The 17,393-nt window shown below is 42.9% G+C and overlaps 1 pseudogene; it reads left to right on the forward strand.

Moving 5' to 3' along the window:
* Positions 1-253: 253 nt before the first annotated feature.
* LOC148870594 (transcription factor PCL1-like) lies at positions 254-1,705 on the forward strand (annotated as a pseudogene).
* Positions 1,706-17,393: the final 15,688 nt, after the last annotated feature.

Consider the following 17,393-nt stretch of genomic DNA (forward strand, 5'->3'; position numbering starts at 1 on the left):
AGATCAGGCTCATGAGCTGGATTGGACAGTACAAACTACAAAAGCAGGAGCGAGTAGAGGAGATAAGAAAATAGAAAAAGCGAATAAAAAAAAATCTGGCTAAGACGTCCACGTGGACACTTGGACATGAGTGCTCTCGAAGGAAGCAGATATTTGCACTTTTTCTCTGCTTTCCCACCATAAATAAAAACGAATTTACATCTACCCCCACAGAACGCCCCCAAAAACGTTTCACAGCACATCCCAACCGTGTATTGGGAGCATCTGTTCTCAATGCACGCTGAGATGTGCATGTGGGGGCGTTTTTGGGCGCGTTCCATTTTTTTATTTCATTTAATCCATTTTGCAAATCGCTGCTTGCGAAATATCTTCCATTACCATTACCGCTACCGGTGGGAAGTGGGAACCAGAAACGAGACGACACCGACTCACAATCTCCTTCGTATTCTTTCTCTCTCTCCCTCCCTCCTTACTCGTTGTTTATCTGTTCTTTTTCCTCCTCATATCCATTCAGAAAACCTCAACTTTGTTTCAAGTCAATAAGACTTTTTTAGATGAAAAATTTGAAGTCTTTATTTCCTCTCATGGGTTCCTGGGTTCTGAAAACCCTAATAATTTCTTCTTTTTTCACAAACTCATATTTCGGTTGACTTCTCAACATGCCCTTAGTTCTATTTCTACCTAGAATTAGAGCAACGAAGACAAAAGAAGAGAAATGGGTGAAGAGGTACAGACTAGGCAGTATGGAGGTGGTCTTAGCTGTGGAGAAGAGGCAAGAGTGCTCGAGTGGGAAGTCGGCCTGCCCACCACCGATGATCTCACCCCCTTGTCTCAGCGTTTGATCCCTATGGAGCTCGCTTCCGCTTTCAGTATAACCCCCGAGCCTCGTCGAAGCGTGTTCGATGTCAATCGTGCCTCGCACAACACCCTATCCAGCATCTCTCGCCAGTCCTCGCAGTCTTTCCCTTCCAATCACCTCAAGTCCTTACCTTCCTTTTCTGAGGATAGAACCCGCGATGCCATGGTCATTGAAGGGGATGACAACGATGCCGGATTTTCCGCCAAGGATATCTCCGATTCGCGCAAGGTACGAAGACCTGAGAGCCCCGAAGAGGCAAATTCGGCCTTGAGAACCGAGAATTCTATGGATGATCACTCTGCCCGCACCTTGAAGAGGCCGCGCTTGGTATGGACTCCTCAGCTCCACAAGCGATTTGTAGATGTCGTCGCGCATCTGGGTATCAAGAACGCCGTGCCCAAGACCATCATGCAATTGATGAACGTGGAGGGTCTGACCCGGGAGAACGTCGCCAGCCACCTCCAGAAGTATCGTCTCTACCTCAAGAGGATGCAGGGCCTGTCAAATGGCGAGGGCCCATCCTCTTCCGACTATCTTTTTGCATCGACCCCTGTGCCTCAGAGCTTGCACGAGCCCTCTCCCCACGGCCACGGGCACATGCCACTTCCGATACCTTATCCACCACCCGTGATGCCCATTCCGGTCCTTGGCGTGACCCGTGCTCACGGCCATATGGGGATACCCGTCGGATATCCGGCTTCTACCGCATATCACGGTTTCGAGTCACATCCCTATAACATGTTCAGGGAGCAGTGAAGAATGGTCTGGTAATAACTTGGCTTGTATGGTATCCTATTCACATGTCACTCAAGATGATAAATAAAAAATCTCAGATTTTTCATCTCACCTGAGAGGCAAGTCTCTCGTCTTCCTTTTTTTACTACTTTTACTGTTACTTTCTAATTTTCTACATTCTTTGTAGTTACTCGCAATTATCAGATAATAATACGAAATTGATAGTGGTTGGAAGAAGTCAAAACTATAGATTTGGTTTCTTTAAGAAAATGTTGCCTCTCCTAAATGTTGAATTCTATCTAGTTTTCCTTTTTCGACAAACTGAGAAATGCGTGTCTAGGACTGAATGGAGCAAGGATTAGCCCAAGTAAAACAAACTCTTAGACAAGTATCTGTGGGTACGCTGATGGACAGGAACCTTACAAACGTTTCTTTTTTATGAAATGGTTTGTTTTTTATGCTCAGGTAATACTTGTGTGTCATTGGACAGAAGACAGCAACATGCAAAATTATTCCTAAAATCTCTTCCTTTTACATCTTCCTTTGCTGCAGAAAAATGTTTCATGATTTTGGCAACTGATTATTCTTTAACATCTCGGTACCCATTCTTCTGCCTAGGGGTACAGATATTTTTTTTGGGGGGGAATGGATGCATTAGAGTTGCCTAGTTGGCTCAAACTCTCCTGACAGGGTTCAACTTATGTTAATTCAGACCAAGGTTAAAATTGGGTTGATTCTTAGGCTGAATGGGGTTAGTGGGTTGGATTTTCTACCTTAGGAATTAGTTTGTCCTGGCTCACCTTGAACAAACTTTGACCTGGGTTGCATCCCTGCAGCTTTGAGCTTTCTTGGTCCTGCATTTGTGAATTGAGGCATGTGGGTCTGTCCCAAACCATGATATAGTAGACAAGACTAGGCTCCTTTATAATCCATCTGGCAGGAGCTTTTCTTCCTCACTCAAAGGAACCTAATGATCAATTGTTTATACAAGAAAATCTTATTTGAGGCAAGTCAATTGCTCATTCTTTGCTGTGTGTGTATTTTATGCAATGGTTGTAACTCATTTTTGATCCCAGGCTTTCTGTTAGAAACTACTAGTAGAGTAGTAGTAGTTATTTTGATCAATATAATGGCAACTGAAGTTCACTTGAAACTGATATAAGTTGGTTAACAGAGCTTCATACTTCTGAAGACTTTGGTCCACCTTTTACCTCTCATCATCATCATCCTTCCTGCAGTGTCACCAGGAATAGTTAGTGAAATCTATGTTTTTGAAATTATGCTGACTATCCAATTTTCATCAAATTGAATTTTCCAAATTAGAAAGTTTTAGACAGCTGGAATTTTTGGGGCTTTTTGAATGTACAAGATGGTTCAATTGGCAAAACAAGTTGATACTGTACAGGATAAAGAATATCATATGTGGAATTTAGACGAAAATGCAGGATGTTTACTATCTAGATTTTATAGCCTTCTTTCCTTGTTTATTGAATGCCATTAGACATTTCCATGAATTTCATCTTGTGGATTTGATTTTTCTGATAACAGGGAGAAACAAATAATTCCCATCCATTTTCACTTGATTGTTGCAACAAATATTCTTGCAATCTTCTAATTTGTGATAGCCTTGTCTTTTTGTATATCCTTCCATGCCTACATGGCCAAGAAAATTAGTAAGTTGCAGTTACAGAAGGCTTATGTGTTTAACAGTAGATTGACTTGGTTCATAATGAAGAAATGGTTGTCCTGGAAAATGTTGAACTTAGTAAGGAATGGTATCATGTATTGTTTTTAGAACTTGTAGATGCTCTCTCTGGTATAAGAAATACTATTAGTGATAATGCATGAAATTTGGGATGAGTACTGAAGATGAAAAGGAATTAAGCAAGTATGACATGCAAGATAATGCATTATTATTTAATTATATTAAATCACAAGCATTGTACAGTTGGAAGATACAGTTTTATGTATAATATAATGCTTTATGTTATAGTCTGGACTCCTTGCCAGTATTGTTAGACTGATGAACTTGTTAGTCAGATAGTGTTCTGTTCCAATAAATATTGTTTCTTTTTTCTTGTCTTTATCCAAATGAACACATCAAATCTAATTACTTATCGAAAAAAAGAAAAGAATCTATACACTAAAGACACTGGTGATTCTCTAAACGTCTGTAATTCATTGGATCAAGAGTGACCTTGTCCATGTTACATATCAACAAGATAGAAGAAAATTAATGAATTTGTGTTTTTGTTAAGAAACTATTATATTGCATGGCTAATATATGTTTTAAAATTTGGGAGCAATGGTATGTTTTGCTTTGTTTTGGAAGGTGGGGTTACTCCTCAAATCTGTGAAAGCTAACATAGCCTCAATAGCATTACTGACATTCACAATCAATGTATGTTGTTCTAAAGGAACCCATCCTCCATAATGCCGAATGTAGAGACCTGTTATCTCATCATGTAGCAGTGTGGTTATAAAGCTAGCATTTGAATGTGGGTAGGTACCAAAAACTAAATTAGGCCGGGCACAAGTTGTTAAGCTGGTTTAGTAGTTCTTATATGTTCAACAGCACTTGGTCTAGTTGCCTTGAAAAGGTCTCAGAGTGTATTGAGAATTAGGTGAACTTGCATTTATTTATAATTTTTATTTTTTGTTGTTAGAAAAGTCTCTGCTTCTTTTCATGAATTTATGATAGTTGCTCCTTGTTGCTGCCTGCCTTGTGGTTGATACAACTAGCGCCTTATTTCTCATAAATTTCTGTCTGAATGACACTGTTTTCTAAATCCTAATAAACGAGTCTACATGAAGGCACAGGTGGTGAATGGTGTTGAAAAAAAAACTGATACCCAAACGTGAAAGCACATTCTCGAGAAATGAGGGCTGCAAATGGCATCCGTTTGTCCAAATTCAAATTGGAATCCACTTTGATTAAGGCGAACCCAATTTGATCCCGTTCATAATTGGATCAATATATAGATCTATCACAAGTTCACAACCCAATCCAATGGAGCCGATCTGATAGGACTTAAATATATCTGCTTGTTATAGTTGGTTTATTTACTAAAGGCGCACGGTCCTCGTCCTTGGGCAGGAAGCTGAATTACTTGTTTGTTTTTGCTTTCTTAAGTAGCTAGTGTTATGCTTTGTTACAAATAAAAGGACAAAGGCGCAACAGGTGGGCACTGGGGATTCATTGCCTGTTGCTGTTGTTAAGTGGGGTAACCTTTAACCTGTAAAGTGTTTGGAGAATTGGGTCCCCTTTGGCCTTGCCCGTCACTGATGGTAATACTTTACACAACTGGTCTGATTTGATCAAATTTGCGTAACTTTTGGGGGACAAGGACCATGTTATCCGCAGTAATGAATTAACTTGAGAGTGAGTCTGCAATTCCGGTGTGAGAATGAATATGTACGTCGTCTGCAATTCTGGTAACTGGTATGGTGGCCGTTGCGAACGTGATTACTAATTTCTAGTCTACTTTCTAAATTCTGCAAAGATGGACCGTTGCGTAAAAGAGAGCTCAAGCCACACAGCCACTACTATTCGATTCTCAAGCCTTAACTCTTAAAGCGTACTTGGGGGCAAAGGAATCCACTAACAAATGAAAGAATTGGATACAAGGCTAAGAACAGAGTGTCGGGATTGGTAATACATCAATTAAGACCCAAACCGATTATACGTGTATGCATATTTAAGTATTCCAATAATCAATATTATCATGTTATGATGTCCACGAATGCATTTCATCAGGCGTTATTGAATGATACCTACTTGTTGCGTCGACCCTATTCTGTAGGGACTAGTTTGGGACATTGCAATGTGAATTTATTTGCACTGATGTAAAATCATGGCAGTGCAAATTATGATTTATTTTTATTTTAAAATTTATTTATTTTTTGTTTGATTGCAGTAAAAATGAAGTAAAATAAGACTTGAAACAGAATAAAGTAAATGGACAAGTACCGATTTGCCTACTGCATATTTCTGATTTACGCTGCAGAACTATAAACATTTAAAAGGACTACAACCCACATTCTATGCACCAATACCCGCCCGTGAATTGGCATCAATTCTGAGTTCGCACCTATCCCGATAATACTTTGAGCCTATAAATTCTGACCCTACGTCAAATTTTGCATTCTTTTCATTTGCACTCCCATGCATTTGTACTAGTTCAAATAAAATTGCATTGCAACCAAACACAACCTAAAGGGAGTAAAGGGTTGGGATGAGATCTACCTTGACCTGAAATAAACCTGACCCATTGACAACTCTAACTGCTCAGTTTGGAAAGAGCACAAATGCAAATATGTACAATATAAATGTATACAAAATACAAGACTTTTCATCCTTCATATTTGTATTTGTACTCTTTCCAAATTGAGCCAAAAGGATTCTTCCATGTGACAAAAGGGTGCATTCATGTAGGTCTACTTCAACAATAAAGGCTGTGTTCATTTTCAGTGGAAAAATCATCGATGTAAAACTCAATCGATAGGTTTAAAATTTTATGGACCGTTGGAGATTTTTTAATGTGATACATTAATTATTGATGGAAAAGTAAGCCGATTAAAAGGTTTACATCGATAACTTTACATTGTAAACAAATGCCTAAAAATACGGACCGGGTGGAGTTTTACACCAGTTCGTATATACACTAAAAACAAATGTGTGTAAATGCAAATTAACAGTGAAATTTTATATCAATTCACATTTACACCAAAAACAAATGCAACCAAAAGAAATCTTTTTTTCATGTTTTGAATCCATCATTGAAGAATGCTCATTCTTAGTTATAAATGATGAACATGAACTACACCAGTATGAGAAGTGGTTGAAGGATGCTCTTTTGAAGCTATTTATGTCTTTTGATGCTTACACTATGGCTACGTTTGGTTCTGTAAACATTTATTAGAAAAATGCTGCCACATGAATGCCACTTAAGCATTAACATTTCTTGTATACAAAACCACTGTTTGATTTCAGCATTTTATCAAATAAATATTAAAAAACAGAAACATTTCGATTTATATACATGAGGCATTAGGATAAATTTCAAATTCTGATTTTTCCAACACCCCAATATTTATTGAAATGAAATGTTTACTTGGAGCATTATAAGCTGGGATGACAAATAACTTTATGACGTGTTACTTAAAATTTCCAACTAAATAATAAAAACAATAAATATTTAAAGCAATATTTTTCAATTAAACATTTATCTGAAAACACCCAAAAACCAAAGATGATAATAGTGCTCGCATCAAGGCGTATTCTGGTTACACTGGATGTACAAGATCTTTTATATCTAGTGTAGTAAATTTAGTCTATTGGAAGGTTAAAAAACTTGAGGATAATTTTGTCAATATACTTAACAGAATAGCCGGGACACTTTGGTAATAAAAAGTAGAAGCTGTTTTGTCTTTATTTTCAGAACGAGCTGTACACTTATTTTTAAGTGTCATTATTCTCGTGAGTCCTGAGTGGCAGGCTGGCAGCTACCCCGGTTTTGGCAGCAAATCCATCCACTTAGCCCACGGTTTTTGATACTTAAAAACAATGAACTGTGTTGGGCTTGGAAACTTGCAACAAGTGACATTTTCCCATGAACGAGCTGTACTTAACTTGGATTATGATCAAATTCAAATCTGTTTTATTTAATTCAAATTGGACTCTTATTGAGTTTTCTGTTAAATCTAACATCGAATAGAGTAATATATATTGCTAAAATGAACTAAAAATGACTTGAAGGTAACTAATAAAATGACTATCATGATACTTTATTTAGATATTAATTAAAATGAAAAAATATGGAGAGGTCAAATGCAAATTTCTGAATTCCACTGTAAATTTATAAATATGTAGATTTATAGTCATTCAAAATATAAAAAAAAAACTCTATTTTATACACTAATACCCGTTCATGGATTGGCATGAATTCCAACCTGTCACCTATCCCAACTATACTTTGGGCCTAAAAATTCTGACCATTGGCTGAACTGTCATTCCAATCAATTTTTCATTCAGGTTCTCTTATATGGGTTGGAGAGCTAAGATAACTTTGCTATGTGTCTATTCTATTTATACATTCCTATATTTCTATTTACTAGTGAGTTGGGTTGTTGGATAGATAGTTGATCAAGGGTAGATTTGATATTTTAAAAGAATTAAGTGGCGTCCAATAAATCTAAAATCTGAAAAGTAAAAAATTCTCCAAAAAAAAAATGAAAGCATTGGAGGAAATTTTGATTTTCTGCTTTTGCAAACATCTGAATATAGTGGGATTGTTTGATAATCCAATGTTGCAAGTCTGAAAAGTTTATATTTTACAAATTTACCCTTCAAAGTTTTTATTTAAACCAATGTAAATGAAAATTATTAATAAGATATTATAAAAAATACTACAAAACATTAAATATGATAAAAATCAATAAATGTTAGAGATAATGACTCTTCAACCCACCTCAGAATTCTTAGCCCCACCATACAGGTGGGGTGAATCCAGACCATGGATTGATGCCAAATCCATGGGCAGCATGAGATTTATAGGGGGAGTACTAGTAAACTATGGGGCTGTAATTTCAGAATTGGCTGCGATGTACTCCATAAATGTTATCAATTAAGAATGAAAAATAAAATAAAAAATGATAAAATAGTAAAAATTATTATAAGTATGATAAAATGTAGAACAATAAAATAATAATGGCAATAAAAATTAAATATTTTAATGAGTCTCTCCACCCTCCATCTTTTCCGGCAATTCCAGATTCTTTATCATAACTGTAAAATCAATATTATCCTTACTCCAACCGAACAAACTGAAAGGATGCACACTTCACTCATTCAAAGAAACTATATCTTAACGATAAATCAATTAGTGAATTCAGAACACAAGGAAATATGAGTTGATACTTAAAAAAGATTATGGGGGCGTTGTTTTTTTTGGATTTTGAGAGGGGGGAAGTTGGTCAATGTAATTTTGATTCCCATTGACCAAGAATTTCATATTCTTTTTTCAGATTTATATAGGGACTAGGGAAAGTTTATTTTCTTGGGTACCACTTAGCCGAGTAAGTGATACCTATCTCCTAGGTGGGTAAGGGGGAAGTTGTCAATACTTGAATGAGACAAAAATGCCCATTTTAATTATGGATTTTTATGGCTAAAATGGTAATTGCCTTACTTACATGAGAAATAAAAGAACATGGGTAAATGCACTTACCCGGATAAGTGTTTCCCAGGAAAAACTTACCCATATAACTGCATTTACTTGAGTAAATAACTTACCAAAAAATGAATAGGGCCTATATATTATTTATTAAGATCGTCGTAATCTGCAACAAGACAGGATAAGTGTTTGTGGTCATCTCCCATGTGGTCAACCTGGGTTGTGATCTGCAACCCAGATTTTAATGGTTTGTGGTCATCTCCCATGTGGACTCAAGTGGATTGACTGTAATCAGAGTTTTGTCATCTCGCATATATACAGAGTTCGTAGTCCTCTCTATAACAAAAATAGAATTCGTGAATCTCATACCAACAAAAACATGAGATTATATCTGCCAACAGCGTCCCTTTCTTGTACAAATTTTTTGAATACAAATTAAGATAAGAAAAAAATCCTGACCTATTATTTGTTTGTTGGCACATGTTGGTTTTACATGTGGCTTTTGTAGATGAACAGATTTTGTCATTTTTTTCGAGTTCAAATCAGCCCCCCACAATGTCTCACAATACATCCCTACCGTGTATTGAGAACATTTCCCCATGATAATACCAGAAATGATGATGTCATCATCAGGAGAATCAGCCCCCCACAATGTCCAACAGCACATCCCCGCCGTGTATTGAGAACATCTCCCCATGATAATACTAAAAATGATGATGTCATCATCGGGAGATTTTCCCAATGCACAGCGGGGATGTGCTGTGAGACGTTGCGGGGGGCTGATTTGATCTCGTTTTGAGTTCAAATCAGCCGCCACAATGTCCAACAGCACATCCCACCATGTATTGGGAACATCTCCCCATGACAATACCGGAAATGATGATATCATCAGGAGATGTTCCCAATACATGGCCAGAATGTTCTGTGGGACGTTATGGGTGCTTATTTGATCTTGTTTTGAATTCAAATCAGCCCCCTACAAAATTTCCCCCTACAACATCCCATAGTACATCCGGGCCCCGTGTATTGGGAAAATCTCTTAATGATAATATCATCATTTCTAGTATTATCACGAGGAGATATTCTCAATACATGGCGCGGATGACAGATTGCTTTAAGAATTTTCCTAAATAGGAATGCAGTGGTCGGTGCAAAACGAAAGGATAGTAGAACAGACTCTTTTCAACTGTTCATCACGGGTTAGGTTGTTGGAGACTCGAAGTCTAGTAGAAGAAACATCTGTGTTCAATGCAGAACAAAAGGAAGGAGAAAGAATACGTTCGATTGTCCATAAAGCAAGTACGAGTGTAGTATTAATGGCGGAAGTGAGCAAAAGTCCAGAGCCCGTCACAAGCGCAATCTACAACCTAGATTCTCCTCTAACAAGGATTGATCGAAGAAGATTTGGCCTGACCTCTTGGTCACCCAACACGTGAAAGCAATCGAGGGTGACCTGGCAGGAGCGACAGCTCGGCACGGCAATGCGCTCAAGGCGCGAGCTCCAAGAGGAGGAACCAACGGTCCGAGCTCCCCAAAATGAGCCCGAATTCTCCCTTTGACCCTGAGCCTTACGAGGAGCGCAAAGGGCAACAACCTGAACTGGCCCACCCCAGGGTAGTTCGGGCCACACTTCTATCTGAACTCAAGACTTCACCTCGCACACCACTCCGACACTTCGTCTCCAGGCCGCCGAACTGAACAACCGTACCTGACACCAAAGGAGTCTGTATCTTGAGGCGGCGCACCTGACTGACTTAGGATCAGATGCTTGACAGCCGCACTTCAACGGCCACCTGCCACCGCCACCTCCAGTTACAAAGATGGCTCCGACAAAGAGAGCAGTGGCAGTTGTCTGCCCCAGTAGAGGTGATGACACCCAAACTGGTAGAAGTGCAGAGGTAATGATACCTGACCTGACAGGAGCTTGGGAGTGAGTGCGCGAAGTGGTTATAAAAGACCATCTTCCCCCAAAAAATGAAGGTACGTGATAACTTTGCACCATTTGGTTTTTTATCTTGCCTTTGAGAAAATACTAACTTGAGCTTCAGAGCACTCTCACCGGGTTCCTCCCCGGAGACTACTCGCTTTCTTCCTCGTTTCAGGCACCTTTTGCTCCATTCAGAGGCAAGATCGTTGACAGATAGGACCGACCGGATTGTGCTCCATCAATTGGCGCCGTCTGTGGGAATGCTTCTAAAAGCCTCCCTCTAAAACTTTCATAGCACCTTTTTTCCAAGAAACCCCAACACACATGGCTTCTTCCAGCAATGCCGGATGTAGCACGAAGATGAACGCCACCAGGGAACAACTTCAAGTCCCCGTGGTGTGCATCAGACACCACGAACGGTGGCGCCCGTGAATCTTCCCGCCATAAACGTCCCCCTTCCTCTCTCTGTTGGAACCACCTTTGCTGAACCAACCATTGTTCCCCCGACAACTAGCCAGAACCAGCTTGATGACCTAGTGCATGGCATGCGGGCCATCCAAGCCCAAATGTAGCAGCTTCAACAACATCAAATCTACCAGCAACAGATGCTGCACAATGTATCCCAATACCACTACCAGCAGCAGTTCCCCCAACTGCCTCAAAGTCAGCCGCAACTCCCACCTTGGCACCCCACCATTAGACAAGCCAAGCCCTCCCCTCAAGGCAGGTGCCCCCACCAGGAGGCTTCCCAAGCTCGGGCCTCCCAGGCTCAGAGACCCTCTAGAAGCCAGGCCTCATCACTTGGCAGGAGAGAGAGAACTGCTGCCCCCACCTCGCCACGCGCTGGCGGACCAGGAACCCGATCCATCAAGTTAGCATCACCTCGACGCTCTCAGGACGACTCCTGCACACCGAAAACCGGTTCAACGCCTTAGCTGCGGACTACCTACAACAATCTAGGCCCATCGAGCTCGGGAACACCGAGGCAAGCAGTGCCAACGCTGAGCCTTCCAAGCAGCAGAGGCACCGCCGGCGAAGCTGTCGAACCGTAACCCGCATCCGGCCCAAGCTCCGAGGTAAAGAAGCGAGCTCGGATGAGGGAAAGGCTGCCCCTATCCTCTCAGTCCCTTCCCCCCTGTCATCAGAACTCCTTGCAGTTCCCATGCCCGGAGACTTCAAACTCCCCCCACTCAACAAGTATGATGGGTCCTTTGACCCCAGCGGCCATGTCGATGCCTTCCAGTCCCAGATACACCTGGCTAGGGCTAGCGAGTCCTGTATGTGTGTAGCCTTCACTACCACCTTCAGAGGAGTGGCTCGCACCAGTTCGTGTAGGTCTTCACCACGTACTTCGTCACCAGCAAGCGGTGCCCCTGAACCGAGGAGAGCCTCTTGGCATGGTCCAGAAGGAAGGGGAGCCCATCCGTAGCTACATCAAGCGGTTTAACGATGCATGCCTACAGATCCCACGCCTGGACTCCGTAGTTCAGTTCGCGGCGACCAAGATGGGAGTGACACACAAGGAGTTCAAGTGGCACATAGTGGCCAACCAGCTCGCGACCATTGCTGAGTTCCTTAAGCTCGCGAACAAGTTCATGCGAATGAAGGAGGAGATCAACCAAAGGACTAGGGGTTTGTTTGAGAAAAGAAAGAGAGAAGAACTCCCCAGTCAAGGAGACAACCGGAAGGATCCAGCTCGAGCCCCAAAACTGAGCCAGCCATTCCGAGCTTCCATGGCAGGTCGGATAGACTACACGCCCTTGAACACGAAGCGGGCTGAGATCTTGATGACGATCAAAGACGCCCCGTACGTAAAGTGGCCACCTCGCCTAAAAGGGAACCCAAATGAGAGAAACAAAAACTTGTACTGCAGTTTCCATAGAGACCACGATCATAGTACCGAACATTGTAATAATCTCCACTACGAGATAGAGGAACTCATTCGCCACAGGTACTTAAGAAATTTTGTACAGCATAATAATAATAATAATAATAATAATAATAATAATAATAATAATAATAATAATAATAATAATAATAATAATAATAATAATAACAATAATAATAATAATAATAATAATAAGACAGGTCGGCAAGGGGAGCTCGGTAAGGATTCCCCGAGTCCAGTAGCAGGCCGATCGAACAGTCACAAAGATAGCCTCCGGAAGAGAGGCCAGTTCGGGGAACCATCCACGTGATAGTGGGAGGTTCGGTAGTAGTGGGTTGTACTTCGGCAGCGGCCCGGGCGTCAGTTCGCGAAGCTGCTCGAGAAGAGCAGAACCCTTCGAAGAGGCCGAAGACGGAGGAACCGATTTTCTTCATGGAAGACGATGTGCGAGGGGTCTACTACCCCCACGATGATGCGCTTGTCATAAAACTAAGGATCAACGGCTTCGAAGTCAGGCGTGTGCTTGTTGATTCAGGCAGCTCGGCGGACATTCTCTTCAAGTCGGCGTTTGACCGGCTTCAGTTGCGGAGAAGCGAGTTGAAGCCCGCAAACACTCCTTTGGTGGGATTCAACGAAGAGGAAGTCAGGCCCCTCGGGAAAGTGACAGTACCTGTGGAAGTCGGCACATGGCCCTGTGCAGTGAGACTCAACCACAATTTCCTAGTAGTCGTGACCCCCTCCCCATACAATGCCATAATAGGGCGGCCAGTCACTCATGTTCTACGAGCAGTGGTCTCCACCTATTACTTGGCAATGAAGTTTCCTACAGACTTCGGTGTGGGAGTAGCACGGGGCGACCAGCTCGAGTCCCGCAAGTGCTATGTTGCTGCCCTGAAGGGAAAAACCAAGGTAGCCGACAACCTTGAACTGGAGCGACCTATGGAGCAAGGTGAAGAACAATCTGCAACCACAAAAGAAATGGTTGCGATTCCAACTTCAGCTGCGGACCCAGCTCGGGCGCTACAGATCGGTGCTTCCATCCAGGAACCTCTATGATCCGAACTGGTAAGTTTCTTACTTCAAAATTTAGATATTTTTGCATGGTTCGTGGCCGATATGCCCGGTATTGACCCCAACCTTATAACTCACAAACTTAATACCGATCCTGAAGTTAGGCCCGTTAGACAGAAGAAACGCAAACTAGCCCTAGAGTGATGGAAAGCAGTTGACGAGGAGGTCACAAAGCTTCTCATAGCCGACTTCGTAAGAGAAGTCCATTACCCGAGCTGGGTAGCCAACCCCATTTTGGTAAAGAAGGCCAATGGCAAGTGGCGCATGTGCGTCGACTACACCGACCTGAACTGGGCCTGCCCAAAAGACTGCTTCCCATTGTCCAGAATCGTCCGCTTGGTAGATGCGACCTCGGGGCATGAGTTGTTGAGCTTCTTAGATGCCTATTCGGGCTACAACCAAATTAGAATGGATTCGACCGACGAGGAAAAGACCTCGTTCATCACAGAGTTCGACCTATACTATTACAAGGTTATGCCCTTCGGATTAAAAAATGCTGGGGCAACCTTTCAAAGGCTTGTGAATAAGCTGTTTCAACCCTTATTGACACGAAGATTGAGTGCTATGTAGACGACATGGTTGTCAAGACACAGTTCTCGCACGAATTAATACACGATTTGTGTTCTGTATTTCAAATCCTGAGACAATACAACATGAGACTAAATCCGAACAAATGTATCTTTGGTGTCACATCGGGCAAGTTCCTAGGGCACATCATTAACTAGCGCGGTATTGAGGCTAACTCGGACAAGATTAAGGCAATCATAGACATGAGACCGCCCCAAAAATTGAAGGAGGTCCAAAGGTTAAATGGCCGCATATCCGCCCTGGGCTGCTTTATGTCCAAGTCGGCAGACCACTGCCTACCTTTCTTAAAGGCATTTAAAGGCAAAGGGTTCGAATGGACCCCAGACTATCAGCTCGCGTTCGACGAGCTCATGAAATACCTCGCTAGTGTGTCGGTTTTAAATAGGCTCGAGGAGGGCGATGTCTTAGAACTGTACCTCTCAGCAAGCGACGAGGTGGTCAGTTCGGTACTAATAAAAGAAGTAGATCGGGTCCAATGACCCATCTATTATGTTAGTAAAATTTTGCAGGGAGCAAAGACGAGATACCTGCAGATAGAAAAGTTGGCATACGCACTGATAATTGTAGCTCAGAAACTCTGCCCATATTTCCAAGCTCACACTATCATCATCTTGACTGACAAACCTATGAGGCAAGTCTTACTCAAGCTCGAGGTTTCCGGTTGGCTGACGAAGTGGGCCATTGAGCTCAGCGAGTACGACTTCCAGTATAAGCTACGAACTGCTATTAAGGCCCAAGCCTTAGCAGATTTCATCGCCGAATGCACGTTTAGCTCCAAAGTCCCTAGGCCGGTTGAGCTCGAGATCCCCAGTTCGGGTGAGCCCGGAGCTCCCAGGCCAATAGAGTCCGAACCCTGTGAGGTAGTAGCCAGGGTGTCATTTCTCCTAGTTAGGCCAAACGCGAATTGGGATGAGGAGCCCTGGATCCTTCATGTAGATGGCTCCTCGAACCAACAGGGAAGTGGGGTTGGAATAGTCCTACGCGGCCCGTGTGGCACAAAATTGGAATGCGCGCTATGCTTTGAGTTCACAACATCCAACAACAAGGCGGAGTACGAGGCATTGATAGCCGGGCTGGCCCTAGCGCAAGAGGTAAGAGCGAAACACATAGTTATTTGCAACGATTCCCAGCTTGTGGTCAACTAGGTTATGGGCGAATACGAAGCACGCGAGCTAATTATGATCGCCTACTTGGCAAAGGTAAAGGAGGCTCTGCTCAACTTCCAGTCACACTTCATCAAGAAAATCTCGAGGTCAGAGAACACTGAGGCCGACGCCTTGTCCCAGTTAGCTAGCACCAGTCATAACGCCATGAGAACTGTGTACATAGAGGACTTACCTCGGCCTAGCATTCTCGGGGGGGGGGGGGGGCAGAGAAGGTCGCTCCCATCCTTGAAGCAGAGCCAAGCTGGATCGACCCACTCATGAGCTTCTTGCTAGACGGAACCCTCCTTGTAGATCGCAATGCAGCCAAAAGGGTGCAGCGCTAAGTAGCCAAATATGTCATAATAGACGAACAACTGTACCAACGATCCTACACGATCTCCTACCTGTGTTGCTTGCAACCTGCCGAAGCTGAGCTCGTACTCCGTGACACTCATGAAGGTCTGTGCGGTGGACACTTGGCGGGCAGGGCCCTCGCCCCGAAGACACTTTGACAAGGGTACTACTGGCCAACGATGAAATCAGATGCCATCGAGCTCATCAGAAAATGCGACAAGTGTCAGAAGCATGCCAGTATCCACCATCAGCCTGTCGTCGACCTCAAGTATCTCACTAGTCGAAGGCCCTTTGCGCAATGGGGCATCAACCTCCTGGGGCCATTCCCGCCAGCAACAGGTGGGAGGAAGTTCCTAGTGGTGGCGGTAGATTACTTCACAAAGTGGGTAGAAGTTGAACCTCTCGCAACAATCATAGCTCAAAACGTACAGAACTTCTTTTGGAAGAACATAGTATGTCACTTCGGGTTACCTCGGGTACTGATCTCCGACAATGGCATGTAGTTCGAGGACATCAAATTTCAGGAATGGTGCCAAGATATGGGGATTCGGCAGAACTTCACATCGGTCGTGCACCCGTAGACAAACGGTCAAGTAGAAGCTATGAACAGAGCTATACTCCGTGGGCTGAAAGCACGACTAGACCGACATAAAGGGTTGTGGGCGGACGAGCTACCAAGTGTTCTATGGGCTCACTGAACTACGAAAAAAGCCGCCACGGGAGAGACCCCCTTTAACCTCACCTACGGCACTGAAGCAGTAATACCGGCGGAGATCGAAGTACCCACACTGCGACTAGAAGCATACGACGATCAGACAAACGGAGACGGGCTACGTACCAACCTCGATCTACTCAACGAGGTAAGATACCTCACGTACACCTGGACCGCAACTTACCAGCAAAGAGTAGCTCGATACTAGAATGCCAGTGTAAAAAAGTGAAACTTCCGCATTGGCGACCTCGTCCTCCATAAGATCATGGCACCCAAGCCCAGCATTGGAAAACTCGAACCAAACTGGGAAGGACCCTACCGAGTAAAGAGAACACTCGGGGGAGCATACGAGCTCGAAACCCTAGAGGGAAAACAAGTACCCCGGGCGTGGAATGTCATCAACTTAAGATGATACTACCTATAAATCACCAAGTGAAGTGGACTAGGAGTCGCTACCAAAGCCTAAGGGCTAGAATGCTGAGCTAACAAGGACCTCAGCACCATAAGACTTAGTCACCTCTTCAGCATGGGCAAGCAAAGGAAAAATGCTAACACCAAACTGACAGGCAAAGTGCTTACAGCGAGCTGATAAGGACGTTGGCATCTCATCTCAAAGGCATATAGGCAGTTCGGAAAAAAGAGAGGGTGGCAGAACAACACTTAACCAAAAGGACATTTCATTACATCATACTCTGTTTACATTTCAAAAAATAAAAAAATAAAAATATTAGTAGCGAACTCACAGGCCCGGAGGTATATCTTCCTCACCCTCGGAAAGCACTTCAAGGATACCCGAGGGTCCTGCCTTATCCTCAGAATTCGGTTCACCATCAGCCGCGTTGGCCATTTCTTGAGTAATGCGCGAAGTGGTTATGGCACTGATGTCGAGCTCGAGGTACATGTTCCTAATCATCCACTGACTCAATTTAAAACCCCTCC

The sequence above is a fragment of the Nelumbo lutea genome, chromosome 2, assembly GCF_056320005.1.
Source record: "Nelumbo lutea isolate HS-2025 chromosome 2, American lotus-T2T, whole genome shotgun sequence".
Taxonomy (NCBI): domain Eukaryota; kingdom Viridiplantae; phylum Streptophyta; class Magnoliopsida; order Proteales; family Nelumbonaceae; genus Nelumbo; species Nelumbo lutea.